Here is a 21039-nt window from a genome sequence, read left to right on the forward strand (position 1 = left end):
CCCATTGTCTCAGCCCAAAATCTCCTTAAGCTGATAAGCAATTTCAGCAAAGTCTCAGGATACACAATCAATGTGCAAAAATCACAAGCATTGCTATACACCAATAATAGACAAACAGAGACCCAAATCATGAGTGAACTCCCAGTCACAAATGCTACAAAGAGAATTAAATACCTGGGAATCCAACTTACAAGGGAGGTGAAGGACCTCTTCAAGGAGAGCTACAAACCACTGCTCAAGGAAATAAGAGAGGACACAAACAAATGGAAAATCATTCCATGCTCATGGATAGGAAGAATCAGTATCATGAAAATGACCAAAGTAATTTATAGATTCAATGCTATCCCCATCAAGCTACCATTGACTTTCTTCACAGAATTAGAAAAAAACTACTTTAAATTTCATATGGAACCAAAAAAGAGCCAAGTCAATCCTAAGCACAAAAAAACAGAGCTGGAGGCATCATGCTACCTGACTTCAAACTATACTACAAGGCTACAGTAACCAGAACAGCATGGTACTGGTACCAAAACAGATATATAGACCAATGGAACTGAACAGAGGCCTCAGAAATAACACTACACATCTACAACTATCTGATCTTTGACAAACCTGAGAAAAATAAGCAGTTGGGAAAAGGATTCCCTATTTAATAAATGATGTTGGGAAGACTGGCTATCCATATGCAGAAAACTGAAACTGGACCCCTTCCTTATACTTTATATACAAAAATTAACTCAAGATGGATTAAATACTTAAATGTAAGATCGAATTTAAATAAAAGCACTAGAAGAAAACCTAGGCAATAGCAGTCAGGACATAGGCATGGGCAAAGACTCCATGACTAAAACAACAAAAGCAATGGCAACAAAAGCCAAAATTGACAAATGGGATCTAATTAAACTAAAGAGCTTCTGCACAGCAAAAGAAACTGTCATCAGAGTGGACGGGCAACCTACAGAATGGGAGAAAAATATTGCAACCTATCCATCTGACAAAGGGCTAATATCCAGAATCTACAAAGAACTTAAACAAATTTACAAGAATAAAACAAACAACCCCATCAAAAAGTGGGTGAAGGATATGAACAGACACTTCTCAAAAGAAGACATTTATGCAGCCAACAAACATATGAAAAAAAGTTCATCATCACTGGTCATTAGAGAAATGGAAATCAAAACCACAATGAGATACCATCTCATGCCAGTTAGAATGGCAATCATTAAAAAGTCAGGAAACAACAGATGCTGGAGAGGATGTGGAGAAATAAGAATACTTTTACACTGTTGGTGGAAATGTAAATTAGTTCAACCATTGTGGAAGACAGTGCGGTGATTCCTCAAAGATCTTGAACCAGAAGTACCATTTGACCCAGCAGTCCCATTCCTGGGTATATACCCAAAGGATTATAAATAATTCTACTATAAAGACACATGCACAGGTATGTTTACTGTAGCATTGTTCACAATAGCAAAGACTTGGAACCAACCCAAATGCCCATCAATGATAGTCTGGATAAGGAAAATGTGGCACATATACCTCATGGAATACTATGCAGCCATTAAAAAGGATGAGTTCATGTCCTTTGCAGGGACATGGATGAAGCTGGACACCATCATTCTTAGCAAACTAACACAACAGAAAACCAAACACTGCATGTTCTCACTCTCATAAGTGGGACTTGAACAATGAGAACACATGGACACAGGGCGGGGAACATCACACACTAGGGCCTGTTGTGGGGTGGGAGACTAGGGGAGGGATAGCATTAGGAGAAATACCTAATGTAGATGACTGGTTGATGGGTGCAGGAAACCACCATGGCATGTGTATACCTGTGTAACAAACCTGTACGTTCTGCACAAGTATCCCAGAACTTAAACTATAATAATAAAAAAGAAATCTCAAAACTACTAAAAGAAAATATGTGAATGTTGGCCAAGCATGGTGTCTCACGCCTGTAATCCCAGCACTTTGTGAGGCTGAGGCGGGCGGATCACCTGAGGTCGGAAGTTCGAGACTAGCCTGACCAACATGGAGAAACCCCATCTCTACTAAAAATACAACATTAGCTGGGCATGGTGGCACATTCCTGAAATCCCAGCTACTTGGGAGGCTGAGGCAGGAGAATTGCTTGAACCTGGGAGGCAGAGGTTGCCGTGAGCCGAGATCATGCCATTGCACTCCAGCCTGGGCAACAAGAGGGAAACTACATCTCAAAAAGAAGAAGTGAGTGTTTTCTAAGTGTAAAGAGGGACCTTCTAACTATCACCTCAAATCCATAGGCTATGAAGGGTGGCTGACAAATTTGTTTACATAAAAATTTAAGATTGCTGAGTGGCAAATATAAAACCATATATAAAGCCAAAATAACTTTTTTTTTTGAGACTGGGTTTCACTGTGTTGCCAAGGCTGGAGGGCAGTAGCACAGTCACAGCTCACTGCAGCCTCCACCTCCTGGGCTCAAGTGATCTCCCACCTCAGCTTCCCAAGTAGCTGGGGCCACAGGCACACACCACCATGCCTGGCCTTTAAAAATTTTTTTTGGTAGAAACAGTCTCACTATGTTGTCTAGGCTGGTCTTGAACTCCTGAGCTCAAGTGATCCTCCCACCTTGGCTTCCCAAAGTGCTGGGATTACAGTCCTGAGCCACCATGCCTTTATTTTTATCTGGTAATCTTAAATTTACCTTTGAAAGTCATTAAAAAAAACTTATGGTTAAAAATTCTTTTTGTTGTTTCTGAAGATATTAAGAGCTCAGAAAAAGAGATATTTATGTTAAGTTCAGAGCTTTTTAGCAATAGCTCCTTCACAACTGCTTGTTATCACATATTATCCAATCAGTAACCATGTGAAAATTAACATAATGCTGTTGACAGATAACATAAAAATAAGTTTGCTATTTTCTCTGACATTTACTTTAAAAATCCTATACTTTAGTTAAGTGCGAATGTCTGTTAACACAGAATGTCTGTGTCCTTATGGAGACTGAGAAATCTTTGACCGTACTTTTTACTTTTTCAAATAGAAAAACTGTCCTGATTTAAATAATAATTTATATTTGTATTTTTAATTAATTATAAAAATATGAGGTTTGGGGAATATAGGCTAAGTGTATAAAACTACTATTTTTGTTTACTGATATTTTATGTTAAAATATATTTGGTTATAAAAAACCCAAAAATGTTATTGTTTCTCAAAACTATGCCTCTATTTACATTACAGGAAAGGTGCACATGTAGACAGAGAAAAGTTGAGATTTTGTCTACCAAACCTATGTTCAATCCATAATCAGGTAATTGTCAGATGATTTATAACGTAACATAAAAAGATTTTCTGTGATTAATCTATAATTGCTACATTTACAGAGAAACTTCTAGGTAGGATAAACTTTTAAAACAGATTGTGGCCAGGCATGGTGTCTCATGCCTGTAATCCCGGTACTTTGGGAGGCCAAGGCAGGTGGATCACTTGAGGTCAGGAGTTCGAGACCAGCCTCACCAACATAGCAAAAACCCGACTCTACTGAAAAACAAGTTATGGGTATGGTGGCATGTTCCTGTAATCCCAGTTCCTTGGGAGGCTGAGGCACAAGAATTGCTTGAACCCGGGAGGCGGAGGTTGCAGTGAGCTGAGAACACGGCACCACTGCACTCCATCCAGCTTGAGCCATAGAGTGAGACTCTGTCTCAAATAAATAAATAAAATAAAAAAATATATAAAGTAAAGCTGGGCATGGTGGTGCGTACCTGTAGTACCATCTACTCAGGAGGCTAAGACAAGGCCAGCCTAGGCAACATAAAGAGACTCTGTCTCAAATAAATAGATAAATAAATAAGATACAAAGTAAAACAAGGAGATACAATTGGTGATAATGACCAGCTGGGGAAGAGTGTGGGGAGATAAGTATCTTCCTTATTTTATAAAGGGAGGGTAACCTGGTACAAAGACTCTGGAGGCAGTTTCACAGTGTATAGGCTGAATTATAATAGGGAAAACCTGCGAACATCCTCAATACAGGATTAGGTAAAAATGTATGGCATGTTTATATAATGAAATACTGTGAACACATGAAAAAACAATATAGATCTCTATTATAGAAATAGATATACTGTCCATGATAAATGGTTAAATAAAAAGCAGTTTGCAGAGAAATCTCTGCACAATGATTGCATCTTTGTAAACATATATATTCATATTCATATCTGTATATGGATAGACAAAGAATAAACAATGCACTAGCAGTGGTTATGTTTGATTTATAGAATAACAGGTAATTTAAATGGTTATCTTTATCCTTACCTATATTGTCTGAAGTTTTCATAATGGCCATGAATTTTATAATTAGAAAAAATAAAGCTATGTGGATAAGGTTTGTAAAATAGCAAACAAAAAATACCCCAAAGACAAACAAAAAGAAAAAAAAAAAAACAACCCAGCTCTGTTGGCACCTGCATCACAGTCTAAAGGATAAAGTTCACATTCTTTACCTTGACACTAAGGTCTTCTGCAGGCTCTTCCTGATAGGGCTAATTTCTGGTATCGTAATCTATTTATAGCCTATAACCAGAGCCTATCAGCTCACCAGAGGAGGAACATTCCCCAGTGCTGAGGAGCTAGCAGGCACTCAGTAAAGAATCCTTGAATGACTGTGGTGAACACTGAGATCAGATGGAGAGGTTGGGGCCAGGTTGTGGAGGCATTTAGGCCAGGCTAAGAAGAAGAAAGCCAAAACCTTGGGATATCTTTGTCTTGGGGGCTGGAGGCCCCTCTTGTTACTTTTATTCCTCTTCAACACTGGCAACAGCAGGTAGAGCAGGAGTGGTCTGGCCCATTTGGAGCCTGGCATCTGAGAAATGGCCCAGAAATGGCAGCACTGGCAGGACTCAGGCCTGTGATTCTCATGTGATGTGCTGGGCCCGCATCACTGGGGCTAACTCAGCTCGGTTTGTGGCAGTGATAGGAGGGGTACACTAGGGCTCCTGACCAAACCAGGCTTCAGCAAAACTCGTACCTTCCTCAACTATGGAGCTGATGATAACCTGCCTCCAACATGAGTGTGCTCAGAATGCTCTGTGTGGCCAGAGCCTAGTTAACCAATAGGTAAACTTGACTTGGAAGAGCCAAATATTTATAATGAATTAAGCTCCTAGAAACCAAGGCCAAATTGTCCATGATTCTGGAAAAAGGGGAAGAACTAATTTTCTATTGCTGCTGTAACTAATTTCCAAAAACTTGGTGGCTTAAGAAAACAGTTTATCATCTTGTATTTCTGTAGCTCAGAAGTCCAACACAAATTTCATGTGGCTAAAAACCAATGTGGCAGCAGAGCAGCATTCCTTTCTGGAGACTCTATGGGAGAACTCATGTCTTTGGCTTTTCCTCCTTCTAGAGGCCGCCTGCATCCCTTGATTCATGGCCTGTTCCTTCATCTCCAAAGCCAGCTTGTGGCATCTCTGACCATTCTTCTGCAGTCACATCTCCCTCTGACTACTGTCAGGAAAAGTTCTCTGCTTTTAAGGACCTCTGTGATTACACTGGGCGTACCCAAATAATTCCTGATAATCTCCTTGTTTAAAGGTCCTCAACCTTAATTACATCTGCAAAAATCCCTTATACCATGTAAAGTAATCTTTCCTCAGGTTCTGGGGCATTATTTTGCCTACCACAAGGCATGATATAGAGAAAAGTCCAAAAAAGTTTTGTTTTGTTTTGTTTTGTTTTTTTTGAGACAGAGTCTTGCTCTGTCTCCCAGGCTGGAGCGCGATGGCGTGATCTCAGCTCACTGCAACCTCAACTCACTTCAGTCGAACTTCAAGCGGTTTCCTGCCTCAGCCTCCCAAGTAGCTGGGATTACAGGCATGTGCCACCATGCTCAGATAAATTTTCTTGTATTTTTAGTAGAGACAGGGTTTCACCATGTTGGCCAGGCTGGTCTCGAACTCCTGACCTCAGGTGATCTGCCATCCTTGGCCTCCCATGGTGCTGGATTTACAGGCGTGATCCACCACACCCAGCCTAAAAATGTTAATAATTAGAAGCCAGGTCTGTATCAAATGACATGGAAAATATCAATATTTTATTACATTAAGATAAGCAAATTCAATGAATATACATACAAAATAATCCCAATTTTGTGGAACCCTTCCTTTCCCCCTACTAAACTCTGAGTTATGTGCTGACCGAGCCACCTCCTGCCTGTCATGGCCTGGTTTCTGGGGATAGATGGTGGAACCCACCTTACCCACTCACACTTGCAGAATGTTGGATGAGCAGAGGGGCAGTCCCACCTCAGGTTTTGCTGTCAGTGGTCATTAAATAGATTTTTGGCTAATTTGACATATGATAAATTGTCTTTTAGCAAACTCATTTGTGGCAAGTTGATCCACAGTTAAAACAAAAATAGTGATGATAAGAAATAATGAAATAAAAACAGTCACAGCTTTTTCCTCTCTGAAGTCCCCTCTCTGTCATTAGAGAGAGAGCTGTTTTCCTTTTTATTTTGCCTATTAAACTTCTGCTCCTAAACTCCCTGTGTGTGTCTGTCTCCTAAATTTTCCTGGCATGAGACGACAAACCCTGAGTATTTACCCCAGTCAACATAGCCACTTCTTATTGAGCACCTCATCCAGGATACCAAAGTACAGCATTCATCGAAACGAGTTAAGGAAACTTACAAGCTTTTGCCTACATTTTACACTAACCCTGCTTATTCCTGTGAATCAAGTGATGACCTGCAACTTGGAAGAAACAAAAAGGGATGGCAACATCTGGTGGAGGCAAACCACTGTTACGACCCATTGGAATGGCTGACAGCAATCAAACTCCAAATGGTGCTGCAGACAGAACCAAGCATGGACATGCCTATCTTCCAAGGACCTTTAGATCAACCCCAGGAGGAGCCTTAGCTGCTGTTGCCCATACAATGCCCCTTTTCAGCATGAAGTGGCCAGAAAGAGTCATCATCCAACACCCCCTAAAAGCAGTTAGGGAGACCATACTGGTCAACATGGTGAAACCCGGTCTCTACTAAAAGTACAAAAAAATTAGCTGGGCTTGTTGGCACACGCCTGTAGTCCCAGCTACTTGGGAGGCTGAGGCAGGAGAATCACTTGAACTCGGGTGGTGGAGGCTGCAGTGAGCCGAGATCGCACCATTGCACTCCAGCCAGGTGACAGAGCAAGACTCTGTCTCAAAAAAAAAAAAAAAAAAGGCAGTTAGGGTTGCCACTCCAGAGGGGGGAATGATACAGGAGTTAAGAAGAAATTAATTAGGGTATAGAAGTTTTCCTTTTAATGAAAAGCAGCCCCAAATTATTTTCCTTTCTAACAAAGAGCAGCCTGTAAAATTGAGCTGCAGACACAGATGCCCGCAGTTGTGCCAATCATGTTCAAGATGCTGGCTCCATCTTCCCTTCTCTCTGTCAGCCACTTGTACAGTATGGACAGACGAGATGGAGCCGGCCAAGGGGAAAGTTCATCTGCATAGTAAGATTAGGGTGGGCTGGCCAGCCTTCCTGCCATGCTCTGTAAATGTCATACCCGATGGAACCAATCTGTGAGCCCTGCGTAAATCAGACACTGCCTCCTAAAGCCTGACTATAAAATCCGGGGCATCGGCTGCCAGCCGGCCTTTTCCTCAGAAGTTCCCTCTCTCTCACTAGAGAGAGAGCTATTTTCTTTTCTCTTTCTTTTGCTTATTAAACCTCGACTCCTAAACTCAAAACAAAAACAAACACAGTCACAAGCCCACCAAGTTCTGTTTACTCCTGTGGCCTTGCCTGCTCCTTCTGTGTCAATGATGGATCTGTGGACACCTCTCTTACCATTTTGTGCTGTTTATTTTGTTTTAAATTTCTGATTCTTTACCAAATAATTCTTCCTGGTTTCCTCACAGTTGTTTTAGGGGAAGAGTTCAGAAAGATCCAAACCACCAGAGTACTCTCTGAGAGCACCTGATTGGAAGCAGGTCTAATAGTGTCGGGGGCAGCCAGAAAGGACCCCACACTAACTGGCCAGAGGCAAGTGTCAGCTCCACAAGCTGCAAAGTAGGAAGCTATGAGTGAGAAGAATTTGTCAAAAGGGAAAAAGAATATTTGGAGGAGAATGTGCGTTTTTAATAGTGCTGCACGGAATTCAAGGCAAAATAGAAAATATCCAGGTTAGAATTCCGCAGTTTTAAGTAGGAACTGAGATGAAGAGCCAAGTACTGTACCTACAAGGGAAAACATCCCTAAAGGAGGCTATGCCAGTAATTTAGTAACTGGGTATAATTTTCTCCAGGGGAAATTCTGGGTCTGTCCTACTACTGCCACACAATTTAAGAGATTTTGGCTTCAACATTTACCTAATCCATTTCTGCATCCAAGCTGACAGGTGATGCTACCTCTGATTCCTTTTATGCTTTTAGTGGGCTTATAATTAAGGATGAATAATACATTTAAAACTATGGTTATTACTGGGAGAGGATTTGGGAGAAATTAGGATTTTTATATTTCTGTACTTGATTTTTTGTATCAAGTTTATATAATTTTCCCAGTAAAAATAAATTGGCATCTGATAGACTGCAATGGTTACACACAAGCCTGTGAGACAGGTTCTCTGCCCACCGGATACTTTAACTCTCAACTTTTGTCTTTCCATTCATTGTCCTTCAAATAAAGATAATAGTACTTGCCTCATACGGATCTTGGGAGATTTTTTCCCCCTCCAAGGTATGGTGTCTGACTTAGTAACTGCCAATTTAAAAAAAATCTCCCTTTTTGTGTTCTGTTTGTTTTGGGCCTGTTGCCCATTATGCAACAGCTCTCAAATCTGAAAAGTCAGGCTGAACATCTTAGGTAGTTGCTCACCAATTAATTATTGGGCTGATTTTAATTACAGATTGGAATCTCCTGGTGGGCAGGGTCTGGCGTCTTCTGCTTTGAATTCCTTATAAGTACTTACATTTGCCACAAAGCCCTCACTCAACCAAAATTTGCTGAATTTAAAAGAATTAACACATAAGATTGAAGATTTTGAGTTCCAAAACAGATTTAACCAGGAGGTACTTTGGAGCAGGTAGCAATCTTCAAACTCCTTAAATTATACCATTTAACAATGGTTTTGTTTTAACTCTCTCCTCCTCCTCCTTTCTTCTTTTTCTCCTCCTCCTGTCTTCTTTTTCTCCTCCTCCTTCCTCTTCCTCTTCCTCCTTCTCCCTTTTCTTCTTTCTTCTTCCTCCTACTCACCGTACTTCCTTCTTTTTCTTTCTTCTTCCTCCTTCTTTTCCCTCCTTCTTCCTCCTTCTCCTTTTTGACAAATCAAGTGAAGCAGTGAAAGTGGAGAAGGAACAAAGAAATCTGTGACTGTGATGAATTAGTTGTAAACACCACTGTACTTGGACCAACCTTAATTTTCTTCTTTTTTTTTTTTTTTTTTTTTTTTTGAGACGGAGTCTTGCTCTGTCGCCCAGGCTGGAGTGCAGTGGCCGGATCTCAGCTCACTGCAAGCTCCGCCTCCCGGGTTCCCGCCATTCTCCTGCCTCAGCCTCCCGAGTAGCTGGGACTACAGGCGCCTGCCACCTCGCCCGGCTTGTTTTTTGTAGTTTTAGTAGAGAGGGGGTTTCACTGTGTTCACCAGGAAGGTCTCGATCTCCTGACCTCGTGATCCGCCCGTCTCGGCCTCCCAAAGTGCTGGGATTACAGGCTTGAGCCACCGCGCCCGGCCAATTTTCTTCTTTATAGTTTTTAGTATGATCCAATTTTCCATCATGTGCATATATTAGTTTTATAAAGGGAAAACAGCAAATGTCAGTTTAAAAAAATAACATGACACATCTTGGTGCTGGTTGCTCTGTATCTCCTTCCCCTCACCTTCTCATTTGCTTCTATTCTTGCCTTGGTCTCCAAAGCCTCCCAATTACTTCTTATGGATCCCTTCTCGGAAAGTGCCCAGAGTTATTTTCTAGCAGAAAGATTGAGGCCTTTGGAATCCACCAGACCAAGATTTGAATCCCAGCTCAGTGAAATCATGGGAAGTATCTTACCTCTCTGCATCTCAGTCTCCTTATCTGTAAAGGAAATAACACCTACCTTCTAGTTTGTTGTGTAGTTTGGGTCAGCAGCTTTCCCACTTTATTTTTTATTATTATTTTAAAAAATTGAGATGGGGCTCTTGCTATGTTACCTAGGCTGGTCACAAACTCATGGGCTCAAGTGATCCTTCTGCTTCAGCCTCCTAAGTAGCTGGGTCTACAGGTGCATACCAGCATGCCTGGCTTTGTCCTTTTGTTTAATTTTTTAAAATTTTTTATTTTCTCTCTTTAAATTTTTTTAATTTTAATTTTATTTTTAATTTTCATGGGTATATAGTGGGGGTGTGTATATATATATATGAAGTACACGAGATCTTTTGATACAGGTATAATAATCACATCAGGGAAAATGGTGTATCCCTTACCCCAAGCATTTATCCTTTCTTTGTGCTACAAATAATCCAATTATACCCTTTTAGTTATTTTTACTATACAATAAAGTGTTGACACTAGTCACCCTGTTGTGCTATCAAATACCAGATCTTATTCATTCTATCTAATTATATTTTTGTATCCATTAACCATTTCTTCTGCTCCCTCCCCCCACTACTCTTCCCAGCCTCTGGTAACCATTATTCTACTCTCTATTTCCATGAATTCTGTTGCTTTAATTTTTAGCTCCCACAAAGAAGAACATGCAAACCTTGTCTTTCTATGCCTGGCTTACTTTACTTAACATAATGACCTCCAGTTCCATCCATATTGTTGCAAATGATAAGAATTCACCCTTTATGATGGCCAAACACACTCCATTGTGTATGTGTACCACATGTTCTTTATCCATTCATCTGTTGATGGACACTTAGGTTGCTTCCAAATCTTGACTATTTTGAATAGTGCTGCAATAAACATGAAAATGCAGATATCTCTTCGATATACTGATTTTCTTTCTTTTGAGTATATACCTAGGAGTAGGATTGCTGGATCATATGGTAGTTCTATTTTTAGTTTTTTGAGGAACCTCCAAGCTGTTCTCCATAGTGGGTATACTAATTTCCATTCCCACCAACAGTGTATGAGGGTTCCCCTTTTCTCCACATCCTCACCAGCATTCGTTATTGTCTGTCTTTTGGATAAAAACCATTTTAATGAGGGTAAAGTGCTATCTCATTGTAGTTTTGATTTGCATTTGTCTGATGATCAATGATGGTGAGCACCTTCTCAGATACGTGTTTGCCATTTGTATGTCTTCTTTTGAGAAATGCCTATTCAGATCTTTTGCCCATTTAAAAAATTGGATTAGTAGATTTTTTCCTATAGAGTTGTTTGAGCTTATTATATATTTTTATTATTAATCCTTGTGAGATGGATTTGTTTGTAAATATTTGCTCCCATTCTGTGGGCTGTCTCTTCTCTTTGTTGTTTGTTTCCTTTGCTTTGCAGAAGCTTTTAAGGGTATTACTCAATAAATTTTTGCCCAGTCTAATATCCTGGAGAGTTTCCCCAATGTTTTCTTTTAGCAGTTTCATAGCTTGAGGTCTTAGATTTAAGTCTTTTTATTTTCTGGGACTGGGTCTTACTGTGTCACCCAGGCTAGAGTGCAGTAGTTTCAGCTGACTACAACTTCCGCCTCCCAGTTTAAAGCGATTCCCATGCCCCAGTCTCCTGAGTAGCTGGGATTACAGGTGTGCATCAGCATGCCCAGCTAATTTTTTGTATTTTTAGTAGAGACAGGGTTTTACCATGTTGGCCGGCTGGTCTCAAACTCCTGGTCAAGTGATCCACCCACCTTGGCCTCCCAAAGTGCCAGGATTACAGGTGTGAGCCACCATGCCCAGCCAGATTTAAGTTTTTATTCCATTTTTCTTTGGGTTTTGTATATGGCGAGAGATAGTGGTCTAGTTTCATTCTTCTGCATATGGATATCCAGTTTTCCCAGCACCATTTACTGAAGAGAGTGTCCTTTCTCCAATGTAGGTTTTTGACAACTTTGTTGAAAATAAGTTTACTGTAGATGTATGGATTTGTTTCTGGGTTCTCTATTATGTTTCATCAGTTTATGTGTCTGTTTTTATGCCAGTATCATGCTCTTTGGGTTACTATAGCTTTGTAGTATAATTTGAAGTCAGGTAATGTGATTCTTCCAGTTTTGTTCTTTTTGCTTAAGATAGTTTTGGCTGTTCTGGATCTTTTGTGGTTCCATATAAATTTTAGGATTTTTTTTTCCATTTCTGTGAAGAATGTAATTGGTATTTTGATAGGGTTTACATTGAATCTGTAGATTGCTTTAGGTAGTATGGATATTTTAACATATTGAGTCTCCCAATCCATGAACATGGAATATCTTTCCATTTTTTTGTGTCCTCTTCAATTTCTTTCATCAGTGTTTTATAGTTATCATTGTAGAGATCTTTTACTTCTTGGTTAAGAAGGTATTTAACATTAGATATTTAATATTATTTATAAAACATGATTATATGTTGATTTTCTTTTTCTTTTTTTTTCTTTTTTTCTTTTTTTTTTTTTTTTTGAGACGGAGTCTCGCTCTGTCGCCCAGGCTGGAGTGCAGTGGTCGGATCTCGGCTCACTGCAAGCTCCGCCTCCCGGGTTCATGCCATTCTCCTGCCTCAGCCTCCCAAGTAGCTGGGACTACAGGCGCCCGCCACCTCGCCCGGCTAGTTTTTTGTATTTTTTAGTAGAAATGGCGTTTCACCGTGTTAGCCAGGATGGTCTCAATCTCCTGACCTCGTGATCCACCCATCTCGGCCTCCCAAAGTGCTGGGATTACAGGCTTGAGCCACCGCGCCCGGCCATTCTTTTTTTTTCTTTTTTTCTTTTTTTTGAGATGGAGCCTCACTTTGTCACCCAGGCTGGAGTGCAGTGGCGTGATCTTGGCTCATGGCAACCTCTGCCTCCTGGGTTCAAGTGATTCTTCTGCCTCAGCCTCCCGAGTAACTGAGACTACAGGTATGTGCCACCACACCCGGCTAATTTTTGTATTTTTAGTAGAGATGGGGTTTCACCATGTTGGCCACACTGGTCTTGAACTCCTGACCTCAAGTGATCTGCCCACCTCAGCCTCCCAAAGTGCTGGGATTATAGCCATGAGCCACCATGCCTGGCCTGTATGTTGACTTTGTATCCTCCAACTTTACTGAATTTGTTTATCAGTTCTAATAGTTTTTTGGTGGAGTCCTTAGGTTTTTCCAAATACAAGATCATATCATCTGCAAATAAGGATAATTTGACTTCTTCCTTTCCAGTTTGGATGCTCTTTATTTCTTTCTCTTGTCTGATTGCTCTAGCTAGGACTTCCAGTACTATTTTGAATAATAGTGGCGAAAGTGGGCATCTTTGTCATGTTCCAGATCTTTGAGAAAAGGATTTAGGTTTTCCCTTAATTCACTATGATACTAACTGTAGGTTTGTCTTTTATTGTGTTGAGCTTTTATTGTGTTGAGATACGTTCCTTATGTGCCCAGTTTTTGAGGGGTTTTTAATCATGAAGGGATGTTGAATTTTATCAACTGTTTTTTCAGCATCAATTGAAATGATCATATGGTTTTTGCCCTTCATTCTGTTGATATGATATATCACATTGATTGATTTATGTATGTTGAACCATCCTTGCATCTCTGGGATGCTTGGATGCATGATGAATAATTTTTTTTCCATTGGAAAGATACTGCAGATGAGATGAATAATCACTTTAATGTGTTGTTGAATTCAGTGTGCTAGTATGTTGCTGAGGATTTTTGCATCAGGGATATTTGCCTGTAGTTTTTTTTTTTTTTTTTTTTTAATGTGCCTGTCTAGTTTTGGCATCAAGGTAATACCGGCCACGTAGAATGAGTTTGAAAACACTCCCTCTTCCTCTATTTTTCAGAATAGTTTGAGTAGGGTTGGTGTTTTGGTTCTTTCTTGCATTGCTATAAAGAAATAACTGAGGCTGGGCATGGTGGCTCATGCCTGTAATCCCAGCACTTTGGGAGGCTGAGGCAGGCAGATCACTTGAGGCCAGGAGTTTGAGACCAGCCTGGCTAACATGGTGAAACCCCATCTCTACTAAAAATATGAAAATTAGCCAGGTATGATGGTGCACACCTGTTCTTTTAGCTAGTCAGGAAGCTGAGGCTTGAAGAATTGCTTGAACCCAGGGGGCAGAGGTTGCAGTGAGCTGAGATTGCACCACTGCCCTCCAGACTGGGTGACAGAGTGAGACCCTGTCTCCAAAAAAAAAAAAAAAAAAAAGAGAGAGAGAGAGAGAGAGAGAGAAATACATGAGGCTGGAAAATTTACAAAGAAAAGAGTTTTAATTGGCTTATGGTTCTGTAAGCTGTATAAACATGGTATGGTGCTGGCCTCTGCTCAGCTACTGGGGAGACCTCAGGGAGCTTTTACTCATGGTAGAAGGGTGCCAGGCACTTCACATGGTAAGAGTGGGAACAAGAGGTGGTGAGGGGAGGTGTCACATTTTACCAACAACCAGATCTCTCAAGAATGCACTATCACAAGGACAGCACCAAGCCATGAGGGATCTGCCCCCATGACCCAAACACCTATCACCAGGCCCCACCTCCAATACTAGGGATTACAATTCAACATGAGATTTGGGTAGGGACCTATATTGAAACTATATCAGTTGGTATTAGTTCTTCTTCATATATTTAGTAACGTTTAGCAGTGCAGCCATAGAGTCCTGAGCTTTTATTTGTTACTTGTTATTCGTCTGTTCTGGTTTTGGATTTCTTCAAGGTTCAATCTTGGTAGGTTGTATGTACCTCGGAATGTATCCATTTCTTCTAGGTTTTCCAATTTATTGGCATGTAGTTGCTCATAGTAGACTCTAATGATCCTTTGAATTTCTGTGATATTGGTTGTAATGTCTCCTTTTTCATCTCTGATTTTATTTATATGAATCTTCTCTCCTTTTTTTCTTAGTGAATCTGGCTAAAGATTTTTGGTTTTTGTCTTTAAAAAAACAACGTTTCTTTTTGTTGATCTTTTGTATTGTTTTCTTCATTTCAATTTCATTTGCTCTCATCTTTATTATTTCTTTTCTTCTATTAATTTTGGGTTTGGCTTGCTCTTGCTTTTCTAGTTCTTTGAAATGCATCATTATGTTGTTTATTTGAAGTTTTTCTGTTTTTGTTTTTTTTTTTTTATGTAGGTGCTTATGGCTATAGACTTTCTTCTTATTACTGCCTTTTCTGTATCCCATAGGTTTTGGTATGTTGTGTTTCCATTATCATTTGTTTCCAGAATTTAAAAAAATGTCCTTCTTAATTTCTTTGTTGACCCACAGTCATGTAGGAGCATACTGTTTAATTTCCATGTATTTGTATAGTTTCAAAAATTCCTCTTGTTATTGATTTCTAGTTTTTTTCCATTGTGGTCAGAGAAGATATTTGATATAATTTCAATTTTTTAAGACTTATTTTGTGACCTAACATATGGTCTATCCTTGAGAATGATCCATGTGCTGAGGGGAAGAATGGGTATTCTGTAGCCATTGGATAAAATGTTCTGTAAATATCTATTATATTTGACCAGGCATGGTGGCTCACGCCTGTAACCCCAGCACTCTGGGAGGCCAAGGTGGGCAGATCATGAGGTCATGAGATCAAGACCATTCTGGCTAACATGGTAAAGCCCCGTCTCTACTAAAAATACAAAAAATTAGCCAGGCATAGTGGTGGGCACCTGTAGTCCCAGCTACTCGGGAGGCTGAGGCAGAATGGTGTGAACCTGGGAGGTGGTGCTTGCAGTGAGCTGAGATTGCACCACTGCACTCCAGCCTGGGCAACAGAGCAAGACTCCATCTCGAAAAAAAAAAATCTATTAGAGTCATTTGATCAATAGTGCAGATTAAGTCTGATGTTTCTTTGTTGATTTTTGGTCTGGATGATCTGTCCAATGCTGAAAGTGGGGTGTTGAAGTCTCCAGCTATTATTGTACTGGGGCCTCTCTCTTTAGCTCTAATAATATTTACTTTATATATCTGGGTGCTCCAGTTGGAGTGCATATATTTTTACAATTGTTACATACTGTTGCCAGATTAACCTCTTTTCATTATATAATGACCTTCTTTGTCTCTTTTTATAGTTTTTGTCTTGAAATCTATTTTGTCTGATGTAAGCATAGCTATTCATCATCCTTTTTGGTTTCCATTGGAATGGAATATATTTTTCCATCCCTTTATTTTAGTCTACGTGTGTCTTTATGGGTGAAGTGTGCTTCTTGTAGGCAACAAATCACTGGGTCTTGCTTTTTTTTTTTTTTTTTAAATCCATTCAGCTACTCTATGTCTTTTGAATGGAGAGTTTAGTCCGTTTAGATTCAATGTTATTATTGATAAGTAAGGACTTATTCTTGCCATTTTGTTATTTGTTTTCTAGTTGTTTTGTGGTCCTCTGTTCCCTCCTTCTTTCCTTCCTGTGTTCCTTTCTGTGAAGGTGATTTTCTCCGGTAGTATTTAAAAATTTCTTGCTTTTTATTTTTTGTATATCTGTTGTATGTTGTTCTGGGGATTTTTTTTTTTTTTTTTGAGATGGGGGTCTCACTTTGCCACCCAGGCTGGAGTGCAGTGGTGCAGTCTTGGCTCACTGCAACCTCTGCCTTTCAGGCTCAAGTGATCCACCTACCTCAGCCTTCCAAGTAGTTGGGACCACAGGTGACTGTCACTATGCCTGGCTAATTTTTTTTTTTTTTTTGTAGAGACTAATACTTTTGTAGAGACAGTACTTTCACTGTGTTTTCCAGGCTAGTTTCAAACTCCTGAGCTCAAGCCATCTGCCTGCTTCGGCCTCCCAAAGTGCTAGGATTACAGGTGGGAGCCACCACTCCTGGCCCCTGTTGTATGCTTTTATATTTCAGGTTACCATAAGGCTTGTATTTAATATTTTATATCCCATTATTTCATTTTATTATTTTTTGGCATATTCACAACATAACCCATTATTTTAAACCAATGACAACTTACCACTGATCACATAAATAAAGAAGCAAAGAAAAAATTAATAAAACTCTACACTTTAACTTTGTTCCATTCTTTTAAATTCTCTGTGTTTATGTCATATTGTACTGTCTATATCTTGAAAAGTTGTTATAGTTATTAGTTTTGACTGGTTTACCTTTTTGTCTTTCCACTCGAGATATGAGTAGTTTACATACCATGATTACAGTGTTATAATATTCTGGTTTTTTCTGTGTACTTCCAATTACCAGTGAGTTTTACACCTTTAAATTATTTTTCATTGCTCATTAATGTCCTTTTCTTTCAGATTAAAGAACTCCCTTCAGCATTTCTTGTAGGACAGGTCTAGTGTTGATGAAATCCCTCAACTTTTGTTTGTCTAGGAAAGTCTTTGTTTCTCCTTCATACTTCAAGGATATTTTCACCAGATACACTATTCTAGGATAAAATATTTTTTCCTTCAGCACTTTAAATATGCCATGCTAGTCTTCCCTGGCCTGTAAGGTTTCCACTGGAAAGTCTGCTGCCAGACATACTGGAGCTCCAAATAACTGGTATGTTATTTGTTTATTTTCTGTTGCTGCTTTTAGGATCCTTTCTGTATTCTTGACCTTGGGAGTTTGTTTATTAAATGTTTTGAGGTAGTCTTCTTTGGGTTGAAGTTGTTTGGTGTTCTATAACCTTCATATACTTGAATATTGATATCTTTCCCTAGGTTTGGGAAGCTCTTTGTTACTATCCCTTTGAATAAACTTTCTACCCCATTTCTCTCTCTCTACCTCCTCTTTAAGGCCAGTAAGTCTTTTTTTTTTTTTTTCCTTTTTGAGACAGAGTCTCACTCTGTTGCCCAGGCTGGAGTGCAGTGGTGTGATCTTGGCTCATTGCAGCCTCCACCTCCCAGGTTCAAGCAATTCTTCTGCCTTAGCCTCCAGAGTGGCTGGGATTACAGACACCCGCTGCCTCGCCCAGCTAATTTTTGTATTTTAGTAGAGATGGGGTTTCACGATGTTGGCCAGGCTGGTCTCGAACTCCTGACTGCATGATCTGCCCACCTCAGCCTCCCAAAGTGCTGGGATTACAGGCGTGAGCCACCGTGCCTGGCTGCAGCCAATAGCTCTTAAATTTGCCCTTTTTTTTTTTTTAATTTGAGACAGAGTCTCGCTCTGTCGCCTGGGCTGGAGCACAGTGGCCGGATCTCAGCTCACTGCAAGCTCCGCCTCCTGGGTTTACACCATTCTCCTGCCTCAGCCTCCCAAGTAGCTGGGACTACAGGCGCCCACCACCTCGCCCAGCTAGTTTTTTGTATTTTTTTAGTAGAGACAGGGTTTCACCATGTTAGCCAGGATGGTCTCGATCTCCTGACCTCGTGATCCGCCCATCTCGGCCTCCCAAAGTGCTGGGATTACAGGCTTGAGCCACCGCGCCTGGCCAAATTTGCCCTTTTGAAGCTATTTTCTAGATCTTCTAAGCATGCTTCATTCTTTTTTATTCTTTTTTCTTTTGTCTCTTCTGATTACATTTTCAAATAGCCTGTCTTCAAGCTCACTAATTCTTTCTTCCACTTGATCAGTTCTACTGGTAAGAGACTCTGATGCATCCTTGAGTATGTCAGTTTCATTTTTTAACTCCATAATTTTTGCTTGATTCTTTTTAGTTATTTCAATCTCTTTGTTAAAGTTATGTGACAGGATTCTGAATTCCTTCTCTATGTTAGCTTTACTTTTTTTGAGTTTCCTCAAAACAGTTGTTTGTTTGTTTGTTTTTGACAGAGTCTCGCTCTGTTGCCCAGGCTGGAGTGCAGTGGTGCAATCTTGGCTCACTGAATCTCCGCCTCCCAAGTTTAAGCAATTCTCCTGCCTCAGCCTCCTGAGTAGCTGGGATTACAGGCACACCCCACCACACCCAACTAATTTTTGTATTTTTAGTAGAGATAAGGTTTCACCATGTTGGCCAGGCTGGTTTGAACTCCTGAGTTCAAGTGATCTACCCACCTTGGCCTCCCAAGATGTTGGGATTACAGGTGTGAGCCACTGTGCCTGGCCAAAACAGCTATTTTGAATTCTGTTTCAAAGGTCACATATCTCTGTTTCTCTGGGATTGGCCCCTGGTGCCTTATTTAGTTCATTTGATGAGGTCATGTTTTCCTGGCTGGACCTGATGCTTGTAGATGTTCATCAGTGTCTGAGTTAAATATTTATCATAGTCTTCGCAGTCTGGGCTGTATCTGTCCTTCTTTGGAAGGCTTTTCAGGAATTCAAAGGAACGTGGGTGTTGTGATCTAAGTTTTTGGTCACTGCAGCTGTATCTGCATTAGAGGGCACACTAAGCATAGAAATGCTGTGGCTCTTTCATAGTCTGTTGTATGTTTTTTGATTTGAGGTCACCATGATGTTTGCAGATAATATTTTATTACTCATTATTTTAAACCGCTGACAAGTTAACACTGATTACTCATGGAAGCACTGCCTTGGTGGTCTTGGATAAGATCTGGAAGAATTCTCTGGATTACCGGGCAGAGACTCTTATTGTCTTCCTTTCTTTCCCCCAAACAAAGTCTGTCTTTCTGTGATCAGCTGCCTGGAGTTGGGGGAGAAGTGACACAAACACCCCTGTGACCACCACCACTGGGACTGTGCAGGGTCAGAGGTGAAGCCAGCACAGTACTGGGTCTTGCCCAAGGCCTACGGTAACCAGTACCTGGCTACTACTTACGTTCACGCAAGGCCCTATGGCTCTAAAATCAGCAGGTGGCAAAGCCAGCCAAGCTTATGTCCTCTTCAGGGTGGCAAGTTCCCCCCAGCCTGGGGTGAATCCAGAGATGCCTTCCAGGAGCTAGGGCCTAATCAGAAACCTTAGGAATCTACTTGGTACTCTATTGTACTGCAGCTGAACTGGCACCCAAGCCACAAGACAAAGTCCTTCCCACTTTTCCCTCCCCTTTCCACAAGCTGAGAAGTCTCTTCCCGTGGCCACTTCCACCCCAGGCCTGTGATGGGTACTGTCTGGCTACTGCTGATGTATACTCAAGGCGCAAGGGCTCTTCAGTAAGCTTGTGGTGAATGCTGCCTGGCCTGGGACTCACCCTTCAGAGAAGTGGGCTCCCCTCTGGCTCAGAGCAGGTCCAGGAATGCTATCTAAGAGCCAAAGCCTGGAATGAGGGACCCTAAGAGCCCACTTTGTATTCTAACCCCACAGTGGCCAAGTCCCCTTTACTCTTTCCTCTTCTTTTCTCAAGCAGAAGGAATTTCTCCCCATAGCCGCCGCAGCTGGAATGTGCTAGGTCATCCTGAAGCCTGCATGTCTCTGAGTCTCACCCAAAGCCCATGATGAGTACTACCTGGCTACTTCCGATTATTCAGGGCCAAAGGGCTCGTTAGTCAGCTGGGGAGGAATCCTGCCAGGACTGGTCCTGCCCTTCAAGGCAGCAGGTTCCCTTCTGGCCCAGGGTGTGGCTAGACATGTCAGCTTGGAGCTATGGCCTGGAATATGGGCCTCAGGACTCTGCCTGGTGCCCTATCCTACTGCAGCCAAGCTGGTATCCAAGATGCAAGACAAAGTCATCTTTGTTCTTCCCTCTCTTCTTCTCAAGCAGAGGAAAGAAGTCTCTCTCTGAGCTTTGAGCTCCACTGCCTGGGGTTGGGAGAGGGGTGGTGCAGGCAATCCCTTGGCCATCCCAGCTGGTGTCTCACTAGGTTGTGTACCCCACATTCACTGGCTCTGAGCCCAGCACAGCACCAGGACTTGCCCAGGAATTGCCATCCTTGTGGCCTAGACTGCCTTTCAAGTTTATGTAGAACCTCAGAGCACTTCAGCCCATGGTGGTGAGGCTTACTGGAACTCAGGTTCCCACTGCTGGGATGGATGATTTGCTTCCAGCTAGGGCTGGTCTGAATGATCCTCCATGGGCCCTGGGTGAGTTCTTTCCAGTGTTGCTTTGTGCTATGACTGGGCAGCACTGAGTGCCAGTGCAAAGTTGACAATCACTGCACTCTTCTTCTCCCAGAAGCACAGATTCTCTCTCCATGCTAGGTGGCTGCTGCCGGGGAATG

The sequence above is a fragment of the Theropithecus gelada genome, chromosome 7a (assembly GCF_003255815.1).
Source record: "Theropithecus gelada isolate Dixy chromosome 7a, Tgel_1.0, whole genome shotgun sequence".
NCBI lineage: Eukaryota > Metazoa > Chordata > Mammalia > Primates > Cercopithecidae > Theropithecus > Theropithecus gelada.